Source organism: Ursus arctos, unplaced genomic scaffold, assembly GCF_023065955.2.
Source record: "Ursus arctos isolate Adak ecotype North America unplaced genomic scaffold, UrsArc2.0 scaffold_230, whole genome shotgun sequence".
Taxonomy (NCBI): Eukaryota; Metazoa; Chordata; class Mammalia; order Carnivora; family Ursidae; genus Ursus; species Ursus arctos.
Window position 1 is genome coordinate 23,532 of NW_026622909.1, and position 14,164 is coordinate 37,695.

At 41.0% G+C, this 14,164-nt stretch overlaps 1 long non-coding RNA gene across 4 annotated transcripts in view; it reads right to left on the reverse strand.

The window, feature by feature from the left end:
- The window catches only part of LOC113246772 (uncharacterized), a 28,330-nt gene extending 14,251 nt beyond the window's left edge, over positions 1 to 14,079 (reverse strand). For 2 of the 4 annotated variants that reach the window (XR_008961159.1, XR_008961162.1), the window contains exons 1-2: positions 12,761 to 14,079; positions 10,506 to 10,604 (exon numbers count right to left, since the gene is read on the reverse strand). This is a non-coding gene — a long non-coding RNA (uncharacterized LOC113246772). The remainder of the gene's footprint in view (positions 1 to 10,505; positions 10,605 to 12,760) is intronic. The other 2 variants (XR_008961161.1, XR_008961160.1) reach the window with 2 other exon arrangements.
- Between the last annotated feature and the right edge of the window lie 85 nt (positions 14,080 to 14,164).

A 14,164-nucleotide genomic window follows, 5' to 3' on the forward strand; every position in this document is an offset into this window, starting at 1 on the left:
CCATAGCATTTAAACTAATAAGTAAGAGCGGCCTGGAGAGACACTGTTGGTTTCCCTCCAGCCCCCCACTTCACCCACTCCCACAGACAGACATTTCCTTTTCCTAACAGAGGCCCTATCTGTTCTGGGCTCATCCTCCCCCACAAAGTCATGTCCTTCTGGGAGGCTGGCCTACCCCTGGCCCTAGGAGGAAGGACCTGATGCTGCTGAGCCAATTACAGTGCCAACAACGCGCCCTGCCAGTGATATGTTTAGGCCCAAGCCTGTGACCCAACACTGTTCAATAAGAAATGGGAAGAATTCTGATGACCATGTCTGGAAAAAGAGCCATTGCTCTTAAAGAGACACAAAGAAGAAGCATTTCCTCTTTTCCTGCCTCTGGATGTTGTTCTACCTGGGTGCAATGCTTGTAAGGGCTGCAGGCATTTTGCTACCTTGAGGACAAGCCTGCCACACTGAGGACACTAAGGATGGCAAGGCAGGGTGGCAGAGAGAGTCTGGACCCTCAACATCACAGAACTGCTGAGTGAATTAGCTGGCTCTGGGCCCACCCTGACCTGCCTTAGGGCTGCTGTTATAAGACAAAAAATTCCTTATCATTTGCATTCCGGTTTTCTGTTACCTGCATCCAAAAACATTCTTGGAAATACCGAAATAAAACCTGACAGTTGAACAGGAAACAATTATCAGTATGAGTGAAGAGGTTGTAAAAAATATCCATCCTAGTAAGATGGATTCTTTTCATTTCTTTATACCTATAAGGTAAACTAGATCTAGAAAGCAAAATTCTTACAAGTCAGATATTAACACTTCTTATCCAGGACTGACAGTCCACACCTAAAAGTAATTCTATATGAAGATGTATCCCAATTACCCAGCGCTAAAGTTTCAAAAAGTAGAGCTATTTTATTTAAACATTTTGACCTACATTTCTCAAATACAGGATCCTAAGACTTTCTTTTTAACCAATATGAAGTTCCAATATAACAAAACATAAATATATACCAATGAAATACAATGCTTAACAAATGTGCTTCATATACATTTTAATATATCTATTCCTTCTGTAGAATCAAGTTGCATCACTTTTTAAGTCAATGCAAAATTGCTTCTACTTTTCTTGATCTCAATTGGGGCTAGCCTATATTACAGTCAAAACCACTCACCAGGGAGGGAGTCATTGGTAGAAATAAGACAGATAAAGCGGGAGCTAGCTGGTAACCTCTACCTGAGCCCATCTCCAACAACTAAGGAAGCAGAAAAGTGGTGATGACGGCAGAGAGAGCCATCTGACTTATGTCAAATAATTATTAATAATTATAATAATGGCTTACAAAAAGAGCTTTGAATATATTAACTTAATTAAACCTCTAGTAGCCCTAGGAAGCAGGTACTGTCCTTATGGCCAGTGGTTGGTCAGGGAGGTTAGGTCACTGCCAGACTCCAACCCAGGCAGTCAGGCTCCCACACTGCTCCTCTAAATCCAACGTTAACAGGAAGTGACAGAGGAAGCACAGGGAAGCATAACTGGAAACATGATTTTATTTTTTAAAGATTTTATTGACTCATTTAAGATACAGAAAAAGAGAGAGAGAGAGGGACAGAACGAGTGGGGTAGGGACAGAAAGAGAGGGAGAGGGGAAGCAGACTCCCTGCTGAGTGGGTAGCATGACACAGGGCTGGATCCCAGGACCCCGAGATCATGACCTGCGCTGGTCAGATGCTTAGCCAACTGAGCCACCTTGGCGCCCCAGAAACATGACTTTTTTTTTAAGCACATAGATCTGGTTGAAGTCACAGAACTAAAGAGTTACTAAATCTAAAAGTGGACCCAGAAGTTGGTTCACTGAGGACACCAAAGTCAGCTTGCAAGTGGAATGACCTTCCTCCTGGACTGGCTAAAAAGGTGGTCTTTCTATGAAGTTACCTCAGCAAAAGCTGAAATACCCTTCCCCAAGGGCCTCTCTTTAACTCCAGAAATCCATCACAATGTCCCCCAACCTGTCAGCAGCTACAAACATGGTCCCCTGCATACCTTACACAAGAAACTAAAGGCCTCTGGTCACCAGGCTGCCACTCTTCTCACTCCCAGGCCTCAATCTGCTAGCAGCATGGGAAGGCCAGAAACGCACAACCTGAGGATGGGCGGCACGTAATTTGTTATACAAGTCCAGTGGAACATAAGACGGCCATTTAAGTATTATGTAAGTCTTCACTTAGGGATGTGGAAAAATATCCAAGGAGTGTTAAGTCAAAAATCTAGGGCTAGACCATGCATGATGACTATTCATGTAAAACTGTGTTTATGTGTGTTGCACACCCAAGACAGACACAGAGAGAGACAGAGAAGAGGATGCACGTAAGCAAGAGCAGGCACAGAAAACAAGCATAGAAAACAATGGTCATTAGAGGATTGCAGAATTTGAAGAGGTTTCTCATACTTAAATTATTTTTTGTATCATTCAAATGTTTATAATGACTACATTAAATTTCATAACCAAAACAACTATGTGCAACAACATAGATGGACCTTGAAGGCTTTATGCTAAGAGAAATAAGTCAGACAAAGACAAATATGTACTCAATGATCTCACCCATACATGGAATGCATGAACGAAGGAAGGAAAGAAAGCCAGCCAGCCAAACTCATTGAAAAAGAAATCAGACTCCCTGCTACCAGAGGGGAAGTAGGATGGGAGGGAGAACTAAAGAAAGGGGGGAAAAAATAAATACACACAGACACACACACACACATACACACACCTATTTTTCATTTTGGGGGGAAAAAAAGTTGCCAGAGTGTTTTGGAAAGAGATCTTTTTCAGATATTTTTCAAAGCCTATTTACCATAAAAAAGAAAAGAACAACTCAGCAAACATGACACCAGACTATAATGTTCGCCAAACTTGTCTTACTCTCCAATTTTGAAGTACACTCAAGACCCACACAATATATTAAATAGTATCTTCACCAAGAAAAATGCCCCCAAAATAGCAAATAACTTAAATTTCTTCTGTCCAACACTGTAATTAAACTTATTCTATAACACATATGTTGTAGATAATGCCCTGAAATGACCTATTTATAGAGAACTTTTGCTGTCATTAGGGAAAGCTATGTTTCTGTCATTTACCAAAAAGTGTAGAAAAATAATAGAGCCAGGCAGAAAGAAATTATCTCTGCCCAGCCACTCAATAACTTGCACTGAGTTTGGGACAACCACATGCGTGACACCCCTGAATGGAAAAGGTGATGACATTTCCAATCGTGATAACGTTCATTTACAAGACCTGGCGGCCTTAGCACACATTCAGTCACGTTTCTTCGTTCTGTGTAAACCTGGCATCAACAAGCAACTGCCAGAAGAGAATCTCCATCGGTGCAAGCTCAGCTACCAACATCGGTTCATAAAAATCACATCTTTTCAAGTTACACTGAGTCAAAGATCAAGACTCCCTCAGGTCTTTCCATTAAGAAACACAATATAAAGTACAAATGGGGCCCTAATTAGGTCGGTTCCTGAAATTGAGCCAACCATTGGCTTCTCTTTGCACTCATGATATAGATAAATCAATATTACCCTGACCGATCAACATTTTCCTGTGTTCATTCTTTTCTGGCAACTGGCAGATCTATCTCCACATTTTGTCAAAATCAGGGGTACTCTTTTTTTGTTTTTAGAGGAAGAGAGTGTGCACGCCAGGGGGAGGTGGGGAGCATGAGCAGAGGGAGACTGAGAGTGAGAATCTTATGCAGGAGCCCAGCACAGAGCCCAATGCGGGGCTCTATCTCACAACCCTGAGATCATGACCTGAGTCGAAATCAAGAGTCAGACGCTTAACCGACTGAGCCACCCAGCCATCCCTGGGGTACTCTCTAATATATCTGCTTCTTGCCTCTTACTGAAATTTGGAGTAACATAGCAAGTCCACCTCCATACTGTTACAAGCTTGGACTGCTGTGTGGGCCCCACTACATGGCCTCACAGCAGTCTAGCTTTCCTGTCCCACGGGCTGAGGTGTTCCCAGCCTGTCTTCTCATCACTGCTTGCTGCCACAATAAGGACAGACACAGACCACATATGCCCACCTTCTACAAAACCTGCTCCTGCCACGGCTTCCACAGCTACTCGTTTCTCTTCTCCAGCCCCATTTTTTTCCTCTTACCTCTTCCCTTTTCTGTCTTCAGTCACGACTCAGTATTGGAGCGAAGGATCACACTTTTTATAAAGTAAGTCAAAAGAAAAGAAAGGCTTTACAAAGAAAGGTCCTGAAGTTCAACTCAGGTCACTCCCTTGCTCATCCTCCTCCTAGGGCTCCCCATCTCACCTTAGTTAGAGAACAGTCCCAAATCCTCAATGAGACCTACAAGCCCCACCTGGTCCTACCCTTTCCTCCCCCACCCACAACTCCTCCAACTCTACTGACTTCCATTAGATTCTCAAGCCTATTAATGACTCAGAGCCTTTGCACTTACTGTTCCCTCTGTTTGGAACACTACTCCCATAAATAACCACCAAGCTATTCCCTGCTTAACCCGATCTTGACTCTAACCCCTTTTCAGAGAGGCCTTCCCTGACCCTGCTGCCTAGACCAGCATACACACGCCCCTATTAAGCTTCATTTTTCTATAATCATTACCTGAAATTATACATTTACTTGTTATTTATTGTCCATCTCCCCAAATAGAATGAAAATCTCATTAAACTGGAGGTTTATTTGGCACACAGCAAACCGTCAGTATCTACCTGTGGAATGACTTAAAAAAAAATGTATACTAACAGACAGAACTCAAAGAGTGGCAAATCCATTTATTAAAAGGAAAACCCTTACTTCCCTCAAATTAGATAAATCCTCAAATATAACTCCCACAGTCTTAAGTAGAACTTATTAAATGTCATGTAAAGTTTTCTCAATGCCCCAGGATTATCAACACAAAAGTCAATGCCCTTGTGATATATACATGGGCATGAGCAGAGATATGAGCAGTACTATTTTGTGTGGGAATGTATCAGAATGCCTTTCCAGAATTACTTTCTCAGGAATATATGAGCTAGAATGAAATTCAGTTTCTAGGAACAGGGCAAATGATATCCAGGCCAGCCAAGCAGAGTACCCTATCTCCCACGGGAATGGGCCCATGACCCAAGTAAAGCCAATCAGCATGGTCTCAGGACCTGGGGCCCTAGAGGAGCTACACTCTTCTCAAGGGTCAGCAGCTTTCTGCGACCATCTCTCCTGCACCTGGAAGAGTCAGCCTGAGAATGAAGGAAAACCACAGAAAGGAAACAAAGGGACATAGAACCAAGAGTGGAAGGAGTATTTTTCACCAAGAGGGAGGTCAAAAAAGAGAGTGGAGGTGAGAATGGGTGAGTGTCCTGGACTCCACTTACATCCCTATTAACAGTCATATGTACTTAAAGCCAAATGTTCCCCAACAGTAGTTGTGTGTATCATTAAATCTCCCCCTTTTAAGTTAGTTTGAGTTTCTGCCACTTGCAACCAAGAGTCCTCACTCATACAAATATGCTCAACATATACAGCTGACCCTTGAACAATGCAAGGATTGGGGCTGTCTACTCCCTGCAAGCAACTTTTGACTCCCCCAAAACTTAACTCATAACAGCCTACTGTTGGCCAGAAGCCTCACCAATAACATAAACAATTAACACATATTTTGTATATACGTAATATGCACATGATATGCTGTATTCTTACAATAAAGTAAGCTAGAGAAAAGAAAATATTATTAAGAAAATCATAAGGAAAATAAAATACATTTACAGTCCTGTACTGTTATTATAAAAAAAAAATCCACATAGAAGTAGGTCCATGCAGTTCAAACCTGTTGTTCAAGGGTCTATTGTACTATCACCCTGGTGGAGCAGAATGATTTTTAGGAGGAAAAAAAAAACCCTCAGCTGGTTAAACACACACACAGATGGTTGCCAGGGGCTGGAGGGAGGAGGGAATGAGAGACTGCTTAATGGGTACAGTGTTTTCTGTTGGAGTGATAAACTGTTCTGGAACTAGACAGAGGTGTGGTGATTACACAGCACTTCAAATGTTCTAAATGCCACTGAATTGTTCACTTGAAAATGATTAATTTTATAGTATGTGAAATTTACCTCAATAAACAAAATTTTAAACGTGAAAACAATGCTGCAATGCATTTCTTAATCGCCTTTAAGTAAACCTATCATCATTTCCTACAAAAGGAAATTAAGTCAAATGATATGTACATTTTTTAAGACCATTGGCACATACCAACAAATTACTTTCCAGAGAGATCATACCAAATCAGAATCCTATCAAAGGTGTATTGGAAAGCAAATACAGATAACCGGGAGGAATCATTAAGGGAAGAAACATACACAACAGCAACTTTGCTAAAATCATCGGTAAATACTTTTTTATTTGTAAGTTTATATATCCTAGATAACTGAAGTGGCATTTAAAACATTGGTTCTTGTCATTTCTTCATTTGTGACATATATATGTATACTTTAAACATCTGTTCTAATTTCTCCTATTAATGTGTAGGAGCTCTCGATGTACTGAGGTTATAACTACATCCTCTCCTATAAATTTCAAATATTTTTCCAGTTCATTATTTACTTACTTCAGTCAAAATGATGTCTGTTTCGGTACATATTTATTTAAGGAGCAGGAAGAGAGGAATGGAACCATTCATTCCAAAATAAATAGCTGCAATATGACACATACACACACACACACACACACACACACACACACACACGAGGTGATATTTTACTTCTACCCCGAAGTTCAGCATAAGTTCTACTACATCAGCCGAACTAACCCAAACACATCCTTATCTTATCAGATATAAAATCCATGGAAAATAGAGGTCTACACTGTTTGCACCAGAAATATGACCAGACATAAATAAAACACATTAATCCCTTTAAAAAGTTGTAACGAGACAACATATGTCATCTGTTCCCCTCTTTTCCATGCTGTCTTAAAAATACTAACAAAGGTCTCATTGAAAGAATTTTTACTAGTTACAACCTGTCCTTTTGGGGGGATAGTGACTCAGTTTTGGTTTCTGTATATTTGAAATTTTATAATAGTGTCTCTGCAATTTTGTTTCCATGAAAGAAGCCTCACCCAAGGCTATCCTTACCCACAGCCCTCTGGTCTGGCTGCCCCTCTCCCCGGACCTCTTTTCCCAACCTCTTCTCCCTTTTGTCCACACAAATAGTCCTTTTTTACAGCTGTTCCCCTTGGGATCAGAGGGTGGGTCTGATAATGAGTGCACGTACACAAGGGAGGAGGTTAGGGGGCTCCTTCAAGAGGCCTTAATTCTCGGTCTCAAATCATTACTTTAATGATGGGAACATCTGGCTTGTGAAAACAATCTTTGGGGCAGGAAAGCTTTTAGAAAATTTTTCAAAACATCAGGTAGCTGCTACTCCCTCACAGACTTACATCCATCTATTTGGAAATCACATTTTGGGTTTGTTTGCTTTTTTAATAGTTATTTACTCTAGACTTGGATTGCAAGTTCTGGCATCCCCAACACTGTGTATAGCCCCTGGCACCTATTCTGTGTGGATAAAAAATAACTGCTAAATGAACAAGGGAACTCTGGAGCCAGCTCCCTGGGTTCAAGTCCTGACTCTGTCACTTACCAGCTGCATAACCTTGAACAAGATTCTTAACCTCTCTGAGTCTCATCTGTAAAATGACGAAAATAATATTACCGATCCCATTTGGGAGGATTACATGAGTTAATTCATGTAAAAGTATTTCTGGCAGTGTTTGGCACCTGGAGAGTGCTGATTAAATGCTAATTACTATGATTACAAATAAGGAAGTATGTTACCAAAAGGAATCAAGATGAACAAGAAGCTCTTCATGTTCTCAGTGTATTTATCAACTAGTAGGTGATATCCTGCAGACACAAAGCCAAAGGCCATCAACGCCAAACGCAAAGTTCCAAATGCTGTGGGAATTCTGAGGAAACAGCACTTCAGGGCGGAGGGATAGATCGAGTTTATGTGGAAGATGGAGTGTGCTCGTGCTGTCTCCCGGAAGGGTTTTAGATGGTAGGATGGGCAACACCTTCTGGGAAAGGGACGGTGTGTCACTTTGGGCTCCCGGAGAAGTAGACACCAAGACAGGATTACACATGTAGGAGACTGATTGGGGGAACTGTCTGTGAAGGGAAAGGGGAGAGACCTGAGAAGGCAGGGAGAGGATTCAACCACAGTGCAGGTCTGACCCCCAGCGAAGGAGAGGGGGATGGAAGGAGGGTTGGGGAGGAAGAGTCTCAGACTCCAACTCAGTCCTGAGAAGGTCTTGACCACACCTATGTGGAGTCCTCAAGCCAAAGTCACCCTTCAGAGGCATGTGGCTCTTGCATGAGTGGACCACATTAGTACTCCTGCTTGCTCAGTAAGTGCAAGTAACCCGAGAGACGCCTAGCTTTGGCTAAACTTTGGTGGTGAATCAGAGAGCAGCAGCCGGAGCTATTAGTCAGTCATGATCCCCACAGCAGAGACCTGAGCAGCACATTCTCATGGCTCCCACGGTTGGGCACAGGCAATGTCACTAGTACCTATGTGTCCTTCAAACCATGGGTGAAGTTCAGTGAATATGTGCCATCACATAAAATCAAACACAAGACAACATCAAAGGGCTCCTTATCGTTTAAGCTAAACCATGGTTGCAATAGCGAAATTACGTATTTACTGTTAAAAATTACAACTACTTTTAAAATATCTCTCAGATGTGGTTTCAGTTTCTAAAAAAATATAAAAGACATAAAAATGGATATGAAATATCTCTTTTGTAAAAATCACAGTTAAAAACTTGAAATGGGCATTCAGAACTAAGTCAGAAACAAAGCCTGACTAAGAATCTAAAAGGTTAGGGGCGCCTGGGTGGCACAGCGGTTAAGCGTCTGCCTTCGGCTCAGGGCGTGATCCCGGCGTGATGGGATCGAGCCCCACATCAGGCTCCTCTGTTGTGAGCCTGCTTCTTCCTCTCCCACTCCCCTGCTTGTGTTCCGTCTCTCGCTGGCTGTCTCTATCTCTGTCAAATAAATAAATAAAAAAATCTTAAAAAAAAAAAAAAAGAATCTAAAAGGTTAGTCCTTTCTGAACTGGTAGCTTAAGGCCACATATTGATCCAATGAGAATATTAGAAAACATTTTGCAAAAGCACATCTTATGTGAGGTTAAAACGCATTCAAGGCAAAAATGGAGAAGATAAAAATTACCCCTAACCACTAGAGCCACACCCAGTAGGACAGATGGTCCCACAGTTGAGAGACACGAAAGAAAGAAGACCACTGAGAACACAGCACTTCCCTGGGCCCACCTGCTGCACTCTGCGATACATGGTCACTGTGCGGAAGGCCAGACAACATGTGCACTACCTGAACTGTCCTCGTTTTATATATATACATTCCCCGGCTTCTGGCCCAGACTGAATGCATAAGTTAAATGCATTTATGAGATTGCTCCCCAAAAGAACAACAATAAAAAGTCTTACAGATTACAGTATTTCCTTTATTTAAGGGGGTGCATGGTACAGGAGAGGGAACAAGACATCCTCAGTTCCTATCACCTCACCAGCAAGAAAACTGGCTCAGCAGTTGGTTGACTCTACCTCTTACCTTCGCAGAGAAAACACAAGCCATGCTGTGAGAGCTCCCTCCACATCTAGGACCCCATTCTTAATTCCTCCAATTGGCCTTAGAGGAAGCAGTGTCCTCTTGTCAAGCCTGATCTCCTGTCCCACACTCTTGATCCTACTGAAGACCCCTCCTTTCTCCATTTGTATTCCCTTTCTCTGCACTGTTTCTTCAATTTTGTTCTTTTTTTTAAAATGTTTTTTTATTATATTCTGTTAGTCACCATACAGTACATCACTGGTTTCTGATGTAAAGTTCGATGATTCATTAGTTGCATATAACACCCAGTGCACCATGCAATACGTGCCCTCCTTACTACCCATCACCAGTCTATCTTGTTCCCCCACACTCCTCCCCTCTGAAGCCCCCAGTTTGTTTCTCAGAGTCCATAGTCTCTCATGCTTCATTCCCCCTTCTGATTACTCCCCTTTCTTTATCCCTTTCTTCCCCTACCGATCTTCCTAGTTCTTATGTTCCATAGATGAGAGAAATCATATGATAATTGTCTTTCTCTGCTTGACTTATTTCACTTAGCATTATCTCCTCCAGTGCCGTCTATATTGCAGCAAATGTTGAGAACTCGTTCTTTCTGACAGCTGAGTAATATTCCATTGTATATATGGACCACAACTTCTTAATCCAGTCATCTGTGGAAGGGCATCTCGGTTCCTTCCACGATTTAGCTACTGTGGACAATGCTGCTATGAAGTATTTAGAATGCTTATACAGGAAAAACAAATCTAAGAATTTCTGTTATCCATTTGAAATGGTAATTAGGAAACCACATGGAAAGCCCTCCATTGTTCCCTGCCACCTCAAGCAAAAACTGAGAAGCTTACAGGTATGCTACAGCACAGCGTTGATTTCATAACAAAGAACAGTGTCGAAACTTGATGGTTGGTATCAAGTCACTTTGTCCACCTGACTTCACTTCATTCCTGGTAAGAACATTTAAAGAAGTAAAGAACAAATATACATATTTCAGCATAAGGAAAATTTTCAAAGCCAACTAACAACTGACTTCATGTTTGTTTTTATCTATTTATAAGTAGCAGTTAATCTAACCAAATAGTACCTGCCTCCACATCAGAGCTTTTACTGGTATGTTAAAAGATAAAAAAGCCAAAAGCCAAAAGTAAACTAATCTACCTAAGAGCATGCTATCAGCATTTCATTTAACCACGTGGTATTTTGCATTTTTGCACACTGATTAATCTCCATTATTTTCAAAAGACACACAATGTGTTTACTCACTTTTTTGAATTCTTTTATCGTAAGAGATAAACCTAACATCATGGCTCACAAGATTATGGTCTTATGTTATGTTTTTATTTAAAATGGTACTACTCTCTTGATGGTTTTTCCAAATTCTTGCAATAAAGTGAGTTAAAATGGAGTCAAAATGGTGCTTCACTTATCCCACAAATACTTATTGATTTTCAACTATGTACGTGTCCTATGTGTTCACACAGAGAGGGAAAAATTTGGTTTTACCCTACAAAATGTACATCTCCTTAGATATTAGACAAGTATCACATTTAAAAACCAGATGTATAATTAATTAATTGGCACAGAGATTCAGTATTACACAATAAAGGATTATGAAGATGGATGGTGGTGATAGCTGTGTAACATTATGTGCATATTTAATACTACTGAACTGTATACTTAAAATGGTTGAGATGGCAAATTTTATGTTATTTGTATTTTACCATAATAAAAATGGTGGAAAAATACAAATCAAAGACAGATGTACAGAATGAGTGAGAATCTACTTTGGAGTTTTAAAAGGAACTGGATGGATGTGAAAAGGATTCCTTCCTGCAGTGCCTGCTCCAAGCCCTGAAAACAGAGGCAAAAATCTATGTCCCCGTCCTATCTTGTCTTCTGGATCTGCTCTGTACACTTCTGTTATTCTATGAAAGCCAGATTCGTTCTCCACATTGTTTAAAATGTGCTCTGGATTATAAAGAAACAGTACAAATAAAATATGCCCAAGCTAACACCAGAGTATTTCATTAAGTACATAAGGACTTCCTAAAAAAATTTACTTTTACATGAATAATTAAAGAGGAATAGACTTTTTCTGACAAAAAATTTTAACAGAAACTGGTAAGAGTGACTTCCCCCACCAAGAAAGAAACTAGGAGGGTAGGGCACAGAATTTTGGATCATAAATTAGCAAATGGTACAAATATAGCAAATAACAGGAAAATCATTCTCTTCCTGGACTAAGGCCTGTTAGGCCACCTCCTAAATAAATATGTCTTTAACCCGTTCACTTTCTACTTAGTCCAGGTCACCTCTGCTGTCACCTGCATGGCCAGCATGCCTCCCTCTCCTCTTGATCCCCTTGTCTACTGTCCACGCAGCAACTAGGGTGGTCTTTTAAAACACAACCATGCCACCAGCAGCCTCACATGCTTGAAATTCTCACCTGGTGTCACTGTTTGCCTGCTTGCTAAGCTTCGGCCATACTGCCCTTCTTTAACTATCACTGTCCTGAGCACTCCACCCTCCTTCAAAGCTCAGGGCCTTTGCATATGCTGCTCCCTCCACCTAGGACTCTCTCTGCCTCACTGAAATAGGCTTCTCCTTTAGATCTCAGCTGAAATGTTTCTTCCTTGGAGAGAACTTCCCTGATTCCTCAATCCAAGTCTATCTTTAATTAATTATTCTCTCTCGCAGAACTCTGTTGTTTTCCTTCATGGCATGTATTCCAATTTGGTGTGTCTGTATTTATTATCTGTCTTCTGCATTAGATTGTGAGGGCTATGGGGGCAGACATCTTTACTGTGTTGTTTACAGCTGAAATACCAGAGCCACTTATTAGCACATAATCATCTAGTACATATTTGTTACATGAATTAATGAATGAACAAACTGTTTGGGAACTTGAGTTCAGGACTTTATATCTGCCTTACGCATACTGTAAACCTGCTATGGTTCCGTTCCTCACTCCATCGGTGAAGATTTTGCTGTATCTCTCCTTCAACATCGCAGTTGGAAAATGCTCCCATCATTCATGTGCTCCACAGATCTTACCAGCACATTACTGATTTCTATGCCCAAGTAACTGATAAAAACACTGTACCTAACAAAGCCAAAAATGAAACATCAGGTCACAGACGGACGTCTCTCTAGGTTGAGAGCTGAATATCTCACTTCTGATCCCGGAGTTGATACTCCTTTGTGTCTTACTCTTCGCCAAATCAAGAGAACCTATGAAGTTTGTCACACAGCCAAATTGTCCACTGTGCCACCACCACGCTCAGCTCTCGATGTTCTCTAAACCTAGAGCCCTCTCACACACCGCACTGTGGCCTTCTGTAGCACGGATTCTCGGGGAGCTCCACGCAAGCTGCTGGAAATCACTGCTGCTCCTGTTAAGTGTACACATCTCCTGTTATCCCTTTACTGCACTAAGGTAGCTAGTAGTGAAAATGAGCAGGGGAAACTATAGGTTTCACTTTGTTAGGATTTTTATTTGCTCCTGTCTCATCTCTTTTAGATTCACTCTAATATCTTCCAAGTCATATCATTCAAATAAATATTTACTGAGCATCTGCTATGGACCATGCACTATTTGAATCCCCATAGATTTAGGGCGATCAACACAAACCCCCTCAGTCCTGTATAGCTACAGTATGAGCAGGCTCACAGAGAATTAGAAAAAAATCATATCTAAAAACTGATGGAACATTATCTGATTTCAGTATCATATTTCTTAAGTTGCTTTAAAATATCAATCTCATTAGGGGTGCCTGGGTGGCTCAGTTGGCTGGGTGTCTGCCTTTGGTTCAGGTCATGATCTTGAGGTCCTGGGATTGAGCCCCATGTCAGATTCCCTGCTCAGCGGGGAGCCTACTTCTCCCTCTCCCTTTGCTCTTTCCCTGTGCTCGTGCTCTCTCTCTCTCAAATAAATAAAAAATCTTTAAAAAAATCAATCTCATCAAAACTTACACATCAGACTGGTTTTGTTCATATAAAGCTTCCATCTCCTCCAACTTGCCTGAGTCCATCCTCCTAGAACATACAAAATGATATTGATACACATCCACTAATTCCGCCAAGTCTGTAGCAATGTCTGATCTACTCTATGTTTATCTTTGATTCATATATCTTATCAAAAAGCAGTACCTGTGGGAATGCCTAGAACAAGTGTTGGTGAGGATGAGGAGAAAGTGGAACCCTCATACATTGTAGGGAGGAATATAAAATGGTGCAGCCCTATGAGAAACAGTCTGATGGTTCCTCAAAAAGTTTAACATAGAATTACCATATTATCCAGCAATTCCACTCTTAGGTATATACTCAAAAGACTTGAAAACATATGTTCATTCAAAAACTGTGTATAAATGTTCAGAGCAGCATTCTTTATGGCAACCCCGAAGTAAAAACACCCAAACATCCATCAACTGATGAACTAATAAACCAAATATGGCATATCCATTCAATGGAATATTATTGGGGCATAAAAAGGAATGTAGTACTGCAT